At 44.4% G+C, this 16069-nt stretch overlaps 1 protein-coding gene across 5 annotated transcripts in view; it reads right to left on the bottom strand.

The window, feature by feature from the left end:
• ZRANB1 (zinc finger RANBP2-type containing 1) overlaps positions 1 to 13292 on the bottom strand; it is a 69632-nt gene extending 56340 nt beyond the window's left edge. For 2 of the 5 annotated variants that reach the window (XM_019034925.4, XM_055354084.2), the window contains exon 1: positions 13152 to 13289. The gene's annotated coding sequence lies outside the window, so the exon portion shown is untranslated. Of the gene's footprint in view, positions 1 to 13151 lie in introns of all 5 variants that reach the window. The other 3 variants (XM_004050251.5, XM_063710564.1, XM_063710565.1) reach the window with 3 other exon arrangements.
• Between the last annotated feature and the right edge of the window lie 2777 nt (positions 13293 to 16069).

The raw sequence follows: 16069 nt of genomic DNA, 5'->3' as shown, positions 1-16069 counted from the left end.
TTTAAGTGGAGGGCTAAAACTGATCACTTCAAAACCCAAGTCCTATAATTAACATCACGAACACTCGCCAGCTTGATGTAACATCAACTTAAGTTTTGTACGGAGCTTTAGGTAAAGAACACTAACTTCATTGAATCCTCAGGTACCTTCCCTCTTAAAGTACCCCATATCTCCTTTTGAGACAGAGTCTCACTCTGTTGCCCAGGCTGGAGTGCGATGGCAGATCTCACCTCACTGCAACCTCTGCCTCCCAGGTTCAAGTGATTCTCCTGCCTCAGCCTCCTAAGTAGCTGGGACTACAGGCGTGTGCCACCACACCCAGCTAATTTTTGTATTTTTGATAGAGACAGGGTTTTCACTATGTTGGCCAGGCTGGTCTCGAACTCCTGACCTCATGATCCACCCGCCTCGGCCTCCCAAAGTGCTGGGATTACAGGCATGAGCCACGGCGCCCAGCCTCCATTTTTATGAATAAGAATCTGTGTTGGCCGGGCGCGGTGACTCACACCTGTAATCCCAGCACTTTGGGAGGCAGAGGTGGGCAGATCACGAGGTCAGGAGATCGAGACCAACCTGACCAACATGGTGAAACCCCGTCTCTACTAAAAAGACAAAAAAAAATTAGCCAGGTGTGGTGGTGTGCACCTGTAATCCCAGCTACTCAGGAGGCTGAGTCAGGAGAATTGCTTGAATACTGGAGACGGAGGTTGCAGTGAGCCGAGATCTCGCCACTGCACTCCAGCCTGGGCAACAGAGTGAGACTCCGTTACAAAAAAAAAAAAAAAGAATCTGTGCCTTCAGGAGAGGTGAAACATCTCGTCCAGGGTCACAAGGCTAGGAAGTGAACCCCAGTTCTGACTCCAGTACCCTCTTGCTAATGCACCACAACCTTCCATGATTATAAACACATTGTCCAAGATTATCAGGCTACAAAACAGACTAGCTAGCTACCACTGATACTACCTCCTAAACAAGTCCCCAAAAGTTTGCTTCATTCCAGACTCCCCTGCTATACCCCTATTCCAAGCCACCATTATTTGTCACTTGGATTACTGCAGAGACTAAGTGATCTAGCACTTCCACTCTATCCACCATCCTTACACAGAATAAAATTAAAACTCCCCAGCCTTACTTACAAATTTTTACATAAAGTGACTTTCTGTTCCTTTTACAAGTCAAGATGATTCTCCCTTTAGGTGCTTTGTATTAGAAATCTCCTCTGCCTAGAATGTTATTTCCCCAGATTTTCCACGTCATTCTTGTCATTGAGATATCAGTTTAAATGTCACCTCTTCAGAAAGATTTTCTCTGACCACTCAGGCATTCTCTATCGCATCACCCTACTTTAATTTTCTGCACAGCACTTATCACTATCTGACATTTCTTTCTTCATTTGTCTCTCCACACTAGAGCGTAAATAGAACACAATTAGCAAAGACTTTGTCTTATTCACAGATGTATCCCAACATTTAGTATACGTTTAACAATGAACAGATTACATGTTTTGTATGCAATCATCTTTTCAACAGTATTTTATGTAATCTTTTAGAAAATCCTAAGCAACTTCAAATCACATAGTAGGTGCCCAATTAAAAAAAAAATTTACTAAAATAATTTCTATAAAAACAATGCCTTCAACACTTCTAATATATACCACAAATATCCCTGACATATCTTCCCAATACACACTCACAGTTGCACAGTTGGGGAGGGGTGGGTAATGGCTCTTCACATCTGTAAAGATGATCCACACTTAAGGAGATCACTCCTCCCTTCTAATTCCCAGCCCCAGGGGAAGGTGAGGATCAAGTGCTAAGAGTGCCTTTCCAACCTCACCCGCATGCTTCGGCAACACCGTAGCCTCTGCTAGTCCCTAAAGATGACATATAATTTTCATGTCTCCATGCCTTCACTCGTAACAGGATGCTTGCCTACTCCTATTTCCCTTCTTACCCAGTTTTATATACCTAGAAATCTGGTATTCCTCCTTCAAGGACCAGCTTAAATGTTCCCACCTCGGTAAAGCCCATCCTGACCAACCCCAATCTCATGTTACTGAATAAACTTAGTCCTTTTATTTATTTTTTCTTTTTTTCAGACAGTCTTGCTCTATCACCCAGGCTGTAGTGCAGTGATGCGATCTCAGCTCACTGCAACCTCCATCTCCCAGGTTCAAGCAATTCTCACGCCTCAGCCTCCCAAGAAGCTGGGATTATGGGCATGTGCCACCATGCCCAGCTAATTTTTGTGTTTTTGGTAGAGATGGGGTTTCGCCATGTTGGCCAGGCTGGTCTCCAACTCCTGGCCTCAAGTGATCTGCCCGCCTCGGCCTCCCAAAGTGCTGGGATTACAGGAATGACCCACCGCGCCAGGCCTTTAATCCCTTCTTTACCACTTCAAAACAAACTTCTAAAATAGTTCTTAGTTTACTGAATTATGATTTGTTTCTAACACTCAACTGTGAAAAACTCATTATGTCCCTAAACAGTATCTGCATGTAACCATTGCTTATTAATCATTTAGTTAATAAAAAGAAACTTAATATTCTGCTGGTATCAAAAGATAGTATTCCACAAAAAGTTTAGTCAGTTTGGAAAACTGAACTAGTTCCCGTTTAAAAATAAACTTTAGCTCCATTAAATACCAAAAAGTGAAATTAATTACCCACCACAAACAAAAGAGGAAAGGATTTAGAAATGGTTTAAAAATCACAGAAGTGATGTCTTCAGAATTCCACTCACGAGTGTATTGTTTCAACTTTTACTGTGCAACACTGAGAGAGATCCTTTCCTTCTGCTGCAGAATAGGGATAATTTCTTCATATATCCAGGGAATCCTGCCTTGCAATAAATCAACTTACAGTTGAGAATTACAGGGCCGGGCGCGGTGGCTCACGCCTGTAATCCCAGCACTTTGGGAGGCTGAGGCGGGCGGATCACGAGATCAGGAGATCGAGACCATTCTGGCTAACACGGTGAAACCCCGTCTCCACTAAAAATACAAAAAATTAGCCGGGCGAGGTGGCGGGCGCCTGTAGTCCCAGCTACTCAGGAGGCTGAGGCAAGAGGATGGCGTGAACCCCAGGGGGCGGAGCCTGCAGTGAGCCGAGATCGCGCCACTGCACTCCAACCTGGGCGACAGCGAGACTCCGTCTCAAAAAAAGAAAAAAAGAGAATTACAGTGATAGCCTGCATAACCATGTGTCAATCAAAGACAGACTGTATATGTGACAGTGGTCCCCATAAGATTATATAACAAAGCTGAAAAATTTGCCTTGTGACGTCAAAGCCATCATAATGTCATGGCACAACACATTCATTACTCACATGTTTGTAGTGATGCTGGTGTAAACAAACCTACTGTGCTGGCAGTCTAGCTATGTGTAGCATGTAAAATTATATACAGTACGTAATATCTGATCATGATAATAAGTATGTTACCAGTTTACTATACTTTTTATTGTCATTTTACAATGTTACTCCTACTTACTTTAAAAAAAAAAAGTCTACTGTAAAGAAGCCCTAGGCAGGTCCTTCAGGAGGTATTCTAGAAGGCACTCTTATCACAGATGATAGCTCTACGCATGTTATTGCCCCCAAAGACCTTCCAGTGGGACAAGATGTACAGGTGGAAGACAGTGATACTGATGATCCTGACCCTGTGTAGGCCTAAGCTAACGTGTGTCCTAGTTTTTGGCAAAAAAAGCTTATAAGGTAAGGATCTAAAGAACCAAAATATTTTTGTGCAGCTACACAATGTGTTTGTGTTTTAAGTGTTACTACAAAAGTCTAAAGTTTTTTTAAAAATTAAAAATTTATAAAGTTAAAAAGTTACAATAAGCTAAGATTAATTTATTTTTGAAGAAAATTTTTTAAATAAATTTAGTGTAGCCAAAGTGTTCACTGTCTATGAAGTCTACAGTGGTGTATAGTAATGTCCTTGACATTCATTCATCACTCACTCACTGACTTACCCAGAGCAACTTCCAGTTTTGCAAGCTCCATTCCCCTATACAGGTGTACCATTTTTTATCTTTTACACCATATTTCTACTGTGCTTTCTCTATGTTTATGTTTACACTCATGAATACTTATCTTTGTGTTAGAAAAACACCACAGTATTCAATACAGTACCATGCTATACAGCATTTATGGCCTAGGAACAACAGGCTATAACCCATGGCCTACTGTGCAGTAGGCTATACTATCTAGGTTTTGTCTAAGTAGACTCTATGATGTTCGCACAACGACAAAATCACCTAACAATGCATTGCTCAGAACATTTAAGCAACGCGTGACTGTGCACTGCTAAAACTAAGTGTGTTTCAACAAATGATGCAGGGATAACTAGACAGCCACATGCAAAAAAACTGAGTTGGACCTCTGCCTCAAATTATACACAAAGCTCAACTCAAAATGATCAGAGACCTAAATTTGAGAGCTAAAACTAAGAAACTCTTAGAAGAAAACATAAATTGTCATGACCCTGGGTTAGGCAAAAGCACAAGTGACAAAAGAAAACATAGGTAACTAGACTTCATCAAATTAAAAACTTTTGTGCTTCAAAGAACACCATAAAGAAGGTAAAAACACAACCCACAGACAGAAGTATTTGCAAATATAGGAAGGGAATTGTATCCAGAATACATAAAGAACTCTTGCAAAAAATCACCAACAAAAAGACAAGTAACCCAAATGAAAAATGGGCAAAACACTGAAATAAACACCTCTCTAAACAAGATATGCAAATGGCCAAGAAGCACATGAAAAGATGCTCATCATTAGTCATTAGGGAAATGCAAATAAAAACTAGGAGATGCCATTCCACTAGAATGACAATTTAAAAAAAAAACAGACAATAACAAGTGTTGATTAGGATGCAGAGAAACGGAACATATATTGCTGGCAGAAATGTAAAATGGGCAGGGAGAAGTGGCTCACGCCTGTAATCCCAGCATTTTGGGAGGCCGAGGCGGGTGGATCACTTGAGGTCAGAAGTTCGAGACCAGCCTGGTCAACATAATGAAACCTCGTCTCTACTAAAAAAATACAAAAATTAGCCAGGCATGGTGGTGCGTGCCTGTAGTCCCAGCTACTCAGGAAGCTGAGACATGAGAATCACCTGAACCAGGGAGGCGGAGGTTGTAGTGAGCTGAGATCACGCCACTGCACTCCAGCCTGGGCAGACAAAGTGAGACGCTGTCTCAAAAAAAAAAAAAAAAAAAAAAAGTAAAATGATGCAACCACTTTGGAAAACAGGCAGAAAGTTCCTCAAAGGTGAAACATAATTAGCATATGACCCAGCAATTCCATCTGTAGGTATATACCCAAGAGAACTAAAAACTTACATCCGAACAAAAACTTGTGCACAAATGTTCACAGCAGTATAATAGCCAAAAAGTGGAAAAAATCCAAATGCCCATCAATCAATGAATGGATAAACAAAATGCTGTTTATACAATGGAATATTAGCCAGCCACAAAAAGGAATGAAGTACTGACACATGCCACAACATAAACCTTGAAAGCATTATAAGTGAAAAAAGCCACATAAACGGTCATATATTGTACAATTCCATTTACAACATATCCAGAATAGGCAAATCTAGAGAGACAAAGTAGATTAGTGGCTGCCAGGAGCTGAGGCAAGGGGGAAATGACTCCTTAATGAGTACAGAGTTTCTTTTTGGGGTTATGAAAATGTTCCAGGATTATATAGTGGTTGGTAATGGCTGTACAACTCTGTTAAGTATACTAAAAACTACTGAATTGTATACTTTAAAGGGGTGAATTTTATGGTATATGAAATACACCTCAATGAAGCTGCTTTTTTTTTTTTAGAAAAAACTGGAAAGATTTGCAACTGATTCCAATTAATATCACGCATTCAAATATTTTTTATTTATATGAATTAAAACCACCCACATTATGGCCAGGTGCAGAGGCTCATCCAGCCTGCAGTCCCAGCACTTTCGGAGGCCAAGGCGGGCAGATCACTTGAACTCAGGAGTTTGACACCAGCCTGAGTAACGTACCAAGACCCCATCTCAAAAAAAAAAGAAAGAGACCACCCACATTAAAAATTGACTTGACAAAGGATGAAAAACCAAAACTGTGGTGTGTGAGTTCAGGAGAGGGAGAGTTTGCCCTCAATATATGAACAATAAAAATAACAAAAATTCTTTTTTTTTGGTAAGAGGGTCTTGCTACTTTGCCCAGTTATATGGTTTGGCTCTGTGTCCCCACCCAAATCTCATTGCCAACTGTAATCCCCAACTGTCGAGGGAGGGACCCGGTGGGAAGTGACCGGATCATGGGGGCGGTTTCCCCTATGCTGTTCTTGAGATACTGAGTGAGTTCTCAGGAGATCTGATAGTTTAAAAGTGTGGCACTTCCCCTGCTCACTCTCTCTCCTGCCTTGTGAAGGTGCTTTTTTTCTCTTCGCCTTCTACCATAAGTTTCATAAAGCCTCCCGTCATGAGAAACTGTGAGCCAGTTAAACCCCTTTTCTTTATAAATTACCAGTCTCAGGTAGTTCTTTTTCTTTTCTTCCGAGGCAGGCTGGAGCGCAGTGGCACAATCTCGGCTCACTGCAACCTCCACCTCCTGGGTTCAAGATTCTCCTGCCTCGACCTCCCGAGTAGCTGGGATTACAGGTGCGCACCACCACGCCCAGCTAATTTTTTTGAATTTTTAGTAGAGACACGGTTTCACCATGTTGGCCAGGTTGGTCTCGAACTCCTGATCTCATGATCCACCTGCCTTGGCCTCCCAAAGTGCTGGGATTACAGGTGCGCACCACCACGCCCAGCTAATTTTTTTGAATTTTTAGTAGAGACACGGTTTCACCATGTTGGTCAGGTTGGTCTCGAACTCCTGATCTCGTGATCCACCTGACTTGGCCTCCCAAAGTGCTGGGATTACAGGTATGAGCCACAGCACCTGGCCTCAGCTAGTTTGTTTTTTTTTGTTTGTTTTTGAGACAGAGTCTCGCTCTGTCGCCCAGGCTGGAGTGTAGCTCGGCTCTCTGCAACCTCTGCCTCCTGGGTTCAAGCAATTCTCCTGCCTCAGCCTCCCGAGTAACTGAGACTACAGGCGTGCACCACCATGTCCAGCCAATTTTTGTGTTTTTAGTAGAGACGAGGTTTCACCATGTTGGCCAGGATGGTCTTGAACTCCTGACCTTGTGATCTACCCGCCTAGGCCTCCTAATGTGCTGGGATCACAGGAGTGAGCCACTGCACCTGGCTGGTAGTTCTTTATAGCAATGTGAAAACAAATTAATACACCCAGGCTGGACTCGAATTCCTGGGATCAAGCGATCCTCCCACCTGAGCCTCCCACGTAGCTGGGACTACAGCCACATGCCACCACGCCTGGGTAGTAGTTTATTTTTTTCATTACTAAAAAATTTAGGGCCAGGCGCAGTGGCTTACCACGGCTGAATACAAAAATTAGCCAGGCAACGCTGGGCACAGTGGCTCACGCCTGTAATCCCAGCACTTTGGGAGGCAGAGGCAGGCAGATCACGAGGTCAGTTCGAGACCAGCCGAGCCAACACGGTGACAACCCGTCTCTACTAAAAGATACAAAAAAATGAGCTGGGCATGGTGGCACGTGCCTGTAATCCCAGCTACTCAGAAGGCTGAGGCAGGAGAATCACTTCAAGCCGGGTGGTGGAGGTTGCAGTGAGCTGAGATCGTGCCATTGTACTCCAGCCTGGGTGACAGGGAAGGACTCCATCTTAAAAAAAAAAAAAAAAATTAGCCAGGTGTGGTGGCACGCATCTGTAGTCTCAGCTACTGGGGAGGCTGAAGTGAGAGGATAGCTTGAGCCTAGGAAGTCAAGGCTGCAGTGAGTTGTGATCATGCCATACACTCCAGCCTGGGCAACAGAGTGAGACCCTATTAAAAATATATATTTTTTATATATATATATATACATACATTTTACATATATATATTTTACACATATATTTTTACATATATATGTATTCTTACACATATATATTTTACATATATATGTATTTTTACACATATATATTTTACATATATATGTATTTTTACATATATTTTTTACACATATATGTATTTTTACATATATATATTTTTTACATATATATGTGTATATATATATCTATATATATATATGTGTGTGTAGATATATATATACAAAATCTGGGCTCAGGGGTTCATGCCAATAATCCCAGCACTTTGGGAGGCCAAGGCAAGAGGATTGGTTGAGCCCAGGAATTCAAGACCAGCCTGGGGGCAATATAGAGAGATCTTGTCTCTACAAAAAATTTTTTTAAAAAGCCAGGCATAATGGTACACACCTATAGTCCCAGCTACTTGGGAGGCTAAGGTGGGAGGACAGTTTGTTGAGCCATGATCAGCACTGCACTCCGGCCTGGGAGACACAGCAAGACCCTGTGTCAAAAAAATTTTTTTTTAATTTAATTCACTAGGCAGCAGAAAAAATATCAATTTTATATTCAATTTACCTGGCCAACCCCCATTTTAAAATTCAAACTTATGGCTCCTGTCAAAAACTTCATGGAATTAACCAAAATACCACCCTTCCAAAAAGCAAAGAATGCCTACGGATCCAGATTTTTCAGGTAGTGAAATCACTGGTATAATTCTATGAAAATACCTTTTACAAATCTAGTAGCCTAAAATGCCTACTATTTCTGAAAAGTTTATGGACAGTCATTTTAACTTCAATGATGCTAAAAGGTTTCTGACACTTGAAAAAAAATAGTTTTTATATACTTTCTAAAAATGAATTTCAAGGGGAAAAATATTTTATTGAACTGGAGAAAGAGGACAGGTTTCCACATAGATGTAGTAGGTAAATCAAGATGGTTTAGTGCCAAGAGACTGTGTACCCATAAAATACCATACCTCCTACTCATCCAATACAAGAGAAACACACACACCTATTTTCCAAATGCATCAGCATTCACCTATGTACTACATAATTACATGTGTTATCCTTGGTATACAAAAATTCTGTGGACCAGCTTATTTTTCATCCAAGACGGTTGACAGGTAGCAGCAGTGAACCACATATTCTCCTGTCTCATCTGCCTCATCATCAGCGACACAGGTTGCCAACATCTGAGGTTAAGAATACAAGCTGAGGCTACAGATTATTTTCTCCTTCCCATGATGCTAAATGTTACCTCCATACAATATGAAATGACCAAACTTAGCATCCAAGACCCAAGTAACCGCCCCAGACACAAATCTGAAGTAAATCAGAGAAACATAATATTTAATTTTTATTTTAATAATATGACACAAACACTATCAAAATGCTGAACATCCTCTACAGGGCAAAGAAGTATGCTGATAATAGATATAAACATACCAACCAAATTTTTAAAGAGACAGCCATAGTTTCAAGTATTTGTCTCATAAACCATAAAGTCCCAGGAACACCAATACTTACTACAGTACAAACTGCATATCATAGAATACCTCTATAACCAAAAATACTTTGTCAGACCATGTATTCATATTTTCAGTGCTGAATATATGGTCTCCATAGATAGATACAGGGTATAGAGTTATACCCATTTGGCAGAAGTCTTAAAAAACTAGTTGGGAAGCAAAATAGAAACATAAAAAGATAAACTGAAATCAAGGCTAGCATATTCTAAGAAAAGAAAGTCTCACGCAAGAGAAGACTGAATAGATCCCTTGGGTTAAAGTAGTCAAAAAAGGCTTCTCTAGAGACAGGACCTCTCTTGGCCCAGAACATTGTCTCCATGAATACAAGCAGAAGAGGATTTCCAACAGAAAGAATGGCATAAAGAAAGGCCAAGAGGAGGGACTTCATAGGAACAACAAGCAAGTTAGTGTGGCTAGAGTTAGGGATTCACAAATAAATTAGAGTTAGGACTGAAGAATGGATCAGTTCCAGACTACAGAGAAACTTGAACACCACACCAAGAAGCTTGAACTTTATTTTGCCTGTATAAAGGAGTTTTCTCTAAGTCTTTATGTTGTGATGTGAGGAGGTAAGAGTGTTCAAATGTGCAAGTATTTACCCAAAGCATAAGTGGAGCACAAATATTCCAAATCGAATACCAAATCAATGAGAGAATAAGTATTCAAAGCCCAGACACAAGATATTATTATTGGAAAGGAAGAGGCAAGCAGCAATGCCCAAATAATAAAACTGAACCAAATCCGGCCGAGTGCGGTGGCTCACGCCTGTAATCCCAGCCTCTGGGAGGCCGAGGCAGGCAGATGATCATCTGAGGTCAGGAGTTCGAGACCAGCCTAGCCAACATGGTGAAACCCTGTCTCTACTAAAAATACAAAAATTAGCCAGGCGTGGTGGCACGCGCCTGTAATCCCAGCAGCTACTCGAGAGACTGAGGCAGAAGAATCGCTTGAACCCGGGAGGCGGAGGTTGTAGTGAACCGAGATCATGCCACGGCACTCCAGCCTGGGCAACACAGTGATGAGACTAGGTCTCAAAAAAAAAAAAGGGGGGGGGGGGGGGGGCCGGGCGCGGTGGCTCACGCCTGTAATCCCAGCACTTTGGGAGGCCGAGGCGGGCAGATCACAAGGTCAGGAGATCGAGACCATCCTGGCTAACACGGTGAAACTCCGTCTCCACTAAAAATACAAAAAAATTAGCCGGGCTTGGTGGCAGGTGCCTGTAGTCCCAGCTACTCGGGAGGATGAGGCAGGAGAATGGCGTGAACTCGGAAGGCGGAGGTTGCAGTGAGCGGAAATCGCGCCACTGCACTTCAGCCTGGGTGACAGAGAGACTACATCTCAAAAAAAAAAAAAAAAAGGAGGAGGAGGAGGAAAAAAAAAAAACCTGAACCAAATTAATAGTGGTCTACTTTTGTTTTGTTTTGAAATGTAGTCCCGCTCCGTTGCCCAGGCTGGAGTGCAGTGGCTGGATCTCGGCTCGCAACCTCCGCCTCCGGCGTTCAAGAGATTCTCTTGCCTCAGCCTCCCGAGTAGCTGGGATTACAGGCACACGCCACCATACCCGGCAAATTTTCTTGTATTTTTAGTAGAGACGGGGTTTCACCATGTTGGCCAGGCTGGTCTCGAACTACTGACCTCAGGCGATCCGTCCGCCTCAACCTCCCAAAGTGCTGGGATTATAGGCATGAGCCACGGGCCCGGCCAGTGGACTACTTTTGTAATTCGCATTTAAAGTTTACATTTATTATAAAGCACAAGGACAAGCTCTCACTGTATCAATTACACATATGAAGCAATTTGCCTCATATATTGTACAACTAGATCATGAGTTCCAAAACTATGTTAATCCTCAGACTTTAAATGTGACATGCCATAACCCCTATCAGTGTACAGACATGGATCACGGCCATGAGCTTAAAATATATTACCATGAATGAGTTCATCACACCCAAGCACATTTCAAGAGTAAATAAATGGGTGTCCCAATGCTCTGAGGCATTAATAAAAGGTATTGAAACAGCAAGAGAAATAAAATCCCTCATGACACTCAGATAACATCCTCCTCAAAAGAGCAAAATGTCATTACTGTCCTACTATCTCGTAAACCCCCAACAGCCCAATAAAAACAATGTTATGAAATTTTAGTATAAAGAGACTGCCTATCTTCAGAGCCAAAAGTCAATAGGATTCTAAATTTTTTTAGAATTACCTCATTTAATTCAAAATAATAACAAGGAGACAAGATCCAGCTTTATTTCTCCCATAGTTCAGATGACTTTCCCAAGAGCCTTGGCACAAGCCAAGATCAAAATTCCTTATGGTTTCCCCTGGCTTATGGTTTGTACACTGAGTCATCCATGTTTGACCAAAACAGGGGTACTGCTGGATGCTGCACAAGTGATAAAAGAAGTTAACTAAAACACACAGGTAAAGAAATAACTCATTATATAATAGGTCTCAGAGTTAAAGATTTCTCTCAGGCCAAGCGCGGTGGCACATGCCTATAATCCAGGACTTTGGGAGGCCGAGGCGGGCAGATCACCTGAGGTCAGGGGTTCGAGACCAGCCTGACCAGCATGGAGAAACCCCATCTCTACTAAAAATACAAAATTAGCCGGGCGTGGTGGCGCATGCCTGTAGTCCCAACTACTCGGGAGGCAGAGGCAGGAGAATCGCTTGAACCTGGGAGGCGGAGGTTGCGGTGAGTCGAGATAGCGCCACTGCACTCCAGCCTGGGTAACAAGGGCGAAACTCCGTCTCAAAAACAAAAAAAAATTATCTCCAACTGTGTTCCTAAAACGGTATTTTTGCACATTAGATTTATTAACATCATCATAAACACGGTGAAACCAAAATACTGGTAAGATGGGGCGGCGCTTAAATCGATAGTCTACGGAGTTACAGAAAAGGGTAATCAACTGACTGAAATACAAAATCCTCGGCAAGAGAGTTTCAAAACACCAGTGTATCTCAAAGATAATGGGCCGGTTCAAACTTCCAGGCTTAACCTAGACTGCCTGTCCCTTGCGCTTAATGCCGGCATTCACTACAGTTCTTTTGTCTGTGAAATGACTCGCACCAAACCACAGCAGAGAAAAAACAGATCCTTGCACTCAACACTCGTTACTGCGAGCAGGAGGGGTAGACGAATCTTTCCACTAGCTCCAGCTCCTCCTCCCCACCCGCCTCGTCGTCCCCCACCTTTATTTTCCTACAAATGGCAACTGGAGGCCACCGCAGGAGGTGGAAAGCAAGCGGCCGAGGGACTGAAATACAAGTTTGGAGACACCAGAACCAACTTGTGGCGATGGACCCAAGTGTTTACGGCCTATTGCGGAGTGGGAGCGAAACCCCACTCGCCGATCCGTCTCCGGCAGGAAAAGAAGTTGTGGGGAAATCTGGCGGAAGAGCGGCGGTGGGACCGGCACCGCGTCCGGCCACGGGCGGCCGGCGGTCGGTAAACAAGCTGGGCGGACCCGCCCTCCCACAGCCCCCGGGCCGTCCCCGCAACCGGAGTGCCCAAGATGGAAGCGCCGACAGCGGCGGCCCGGGCCCCTGCCCTCCCCGCGCCTGCGACGCGGTCGCCCCTGGGGCGCCGGGCGGGCGGACAGCCCGTGAGGCCCGGCAACCTGGGCGCCGCCTGGGAGCGAGGGGCCCGGCAGGCCGCGGTGGGGCGCCCCCCGGGGCCCGGTTACCTGGCGGCGGCGGCTCCTCCTCCAGCTCCTGCTCCTCCTCCCCGTCCGACGGGCGCTTGGCGGCGGCGGCGGCGGCGGCGGCAGCGGCGACTCCCCGCGCAGCCCGCGGCGACGAGTCGAGCCCGGCCCCTCTCCGCCTCCCTTCGCGCCGCCGCCCGCCCCGCTGCTGCCGCCTCCGCCCTCTCCCCTCAGTCAGGACATGGTCTCCGAGGGTCCGCGCGCGGCTCCCGGCTGCCGGAGGCCGGGGAAGAGGGGCGGAGAGGAGGCGCGGAAGCTGGGGAGCCCCGGGGGGCGGGGGCAGTGAGGTGTGGGAGGCGGCCGCGGGCGCTGCGGACCCCTAATGGCGGCGACCGAGGGACCCGGAGCCAAATAAACCCCACGGCGAGCGGCACAGCGTCAAGACCGGACCCCGCCGCTCGCCGCCCTGTCATTGGCCCCGAGGCCGCCGCCGGCGCAGCCAATGAGCGACCGCCTCTTTCCGGGCTCAGGGGGCGGGTCGAAACAGGGTGACGTCAGCCGGCGCGCGGCCCCGATGGTGAGTCGGCGGCGCGCGTCGGCCCGGTTCCCGATCCTTTCCGCGGCCGACTGCGGTCTTGAGGGTGCTGGACTGCCGCGGGGTGCGTGGCGCTCGGGGGCGCGGGCTGACGGCGGCCTGGAGGGCGTCCTCGGCGGTGTCTGGACGCGCCCTTTGCCTCTTCTCTGCGACAGATGCGCCAGAGTTCTAAGTTAACCCCCAGGTCTCACGTATCCTAGGTGATCTACCTATAACCTAGATGCTGCTTTACTTTTTCTAAGGGACTTTGAAGCTCTTCGTAAAACACCAGGGAAGATAAAGCTCTAGGTGCTTTGTGATGGTTTGATTTTTTAAATTTATGTTTTGCGGTGTCCGATTTTTACCCCTGCCTTTGCTGGGGCTATCCATGTATATGGATGTATGTGTATATTTCTCTTTGCTTTCTGCATGGTACATGTGTGCGTATGTAGATGGACAGGCGATGAAAAGTCATGGAGACCTTGCCTCTTGCTCTCCTCCACGACTCCCTGGCTCTAGTCTTGGGAAAATCCGACCTTCTTATGGCTGCCTTTTCTGTAAATTAGAAATACGCCTTTCCTAATAAGCCTTATTTCTGTAAATAAGCCTTACCTATCTTCAGGCCGAGGATAAATTACAGCTATGGAAAAAAATACTGCTTAGGAGAATCACCTGGAACCAAGTTCTAAACAGAATATGTGTATTTCTTTCTTTTTGTACTATAAAAATAACCAAATAGCCAGAATAAGCCAGCCATTTGTTAAAACCCCATGAGTATGGGAAATTTTTCTAGCTAGAGAGCTTTGTTTTTTCCCAGTGGGACTTTACCTTGTAGTTTTCATACTTAAAATTTTGTGAGGAGAAGAAAGAATTTGAAAGATCATAAAAGACAGCAACTCTTTAAAAGCTGTAAATTTAAAAGTTATCTATTAGAGAAAACCTATACTACTGCCAAGGGGCGTTTAGCAGTTGGATACCTCAGGTTCAACAGGAGGACCATTATTCAGAGTTTAATCAGATTTTTAAAATTTGAATGGGACTTCATTTAGTAAAACTATTCATGGTGTTCTGGCTTTCTCTTTGCATAAATATGGTTAAGAATGTGTGTTTAGCTTCACTATGGCCAGCAAACAGTGATGCTGTATCTTATAGATTCCCCTGTCCAACAACATATTTCGTTGGCATATTTTATTCTCATAGCCATTCCTATAGTGTAGAGATTTTCGACAATCCTCGTCTGCCCAGAGCAACATTATTTATTCAATAAATTGAGTTTAAATTGCAAGTCTTTTGCCTGCAAAACTTAACACACATTCTCATATATATTTATATATATGAGCTATATATATAATTAACGTATAATTAACACAATTGTAGATCAGATCAAACACCATGTTACCATGTTAAGAACAATAGTTAGGCCAACATTTCAACTTTGAAAATATTTTCTTTAAGAGCTCCTGAGTTCCTCCAGCTTCCCCTTCCTGAATTCAGACTGCAGAGCCTCTCAGTTACAAACTAACAGGAATCACAGAATTAGGTGTTTTTGTTTCGCTTGAGTTGTAGTTTATTTTGGGAAGGAAATGGGATATCACTGGGATAAAGTTTATTATCTCCTTCCTCAGTTGAGTAAATAGTGAATATCACGTACCAATGAATAAGAAGCCTACAAAGGTAAGACACATCTTAGTGAGGAAACTACAGCATAGAGAAAAGAGTAAGACAGAAATAACCGTAATTATGGCCAGGCACGGTGGCTCACCCTTGTAATCCCAGCAATTTGGAAGGCCGAGGTGGGTGGATCGCCTGAAGTCAGGAGTTTGAGACCAGCCTGACCAACATGGTGAAACCCCATCTCTACTAAATACGAAAAATTAGCCGGTCGTCGTGGTGCATGCCTGTAGTCCCAGCTAGTTGGGAGACTGAGGCAGGAGAACCTCTTGAACTCTGGAGGCGGAGGTTGCAGTGAGCTGAGATTGTGTCATTGCACTCCAGCCTGAGCAACAAGAACAAAACTCCGTCTCAAAAAAAAGAAAGAAAGACCTGTAATTATAGGTCGGGCACGGTGGCTCACGCCTATTATGCCAACAGTTTGGGAGGCCAAGGCAGGCAGATCACCTGAGGTCGTCAGGAGTTTGAGACCAGCCTGGCTGACATGGTGAAACCTCGTCTCTACTAAAAATACAAAAATTAGCCGGACATGGTGGCACGTGCCTTTAACACCAGCTACGCAGGAGGCTGAGGCACGAGAATCATTTGAACCCAGGAGGCGGAGGTTGCAGTGAGCCAAGACCGTGCCATTGCACTCCGGCCTAGGCAACAGAGTGAGACTCTGTCTAAAAAAACAAACAAACAAACAAATAAAAAAATAGAAAGAGAGAGAGAG

Source organism: Gorilla gorilla, chromosome 8, assembly GCF_029281585.2.
Source record: "Gorilla gorilla gorilla isolate KB3781 chromosome 8, NHGRI_mGorGor1-v2.1_pri, whole genome shotgun sequence".
Taxonomy (NCBI): domain Eukaryota; kingdom Metazoa; phylum Chordata; class Mammalia; order Primates; family Hominidae; genus Gorilla; species Gorilla gorilla.
The sequence above is the reverse complement of the archived record's forward strand: the minus strand, read 5'-3'. Positions and strand labels throughout refer to the sequence as shown.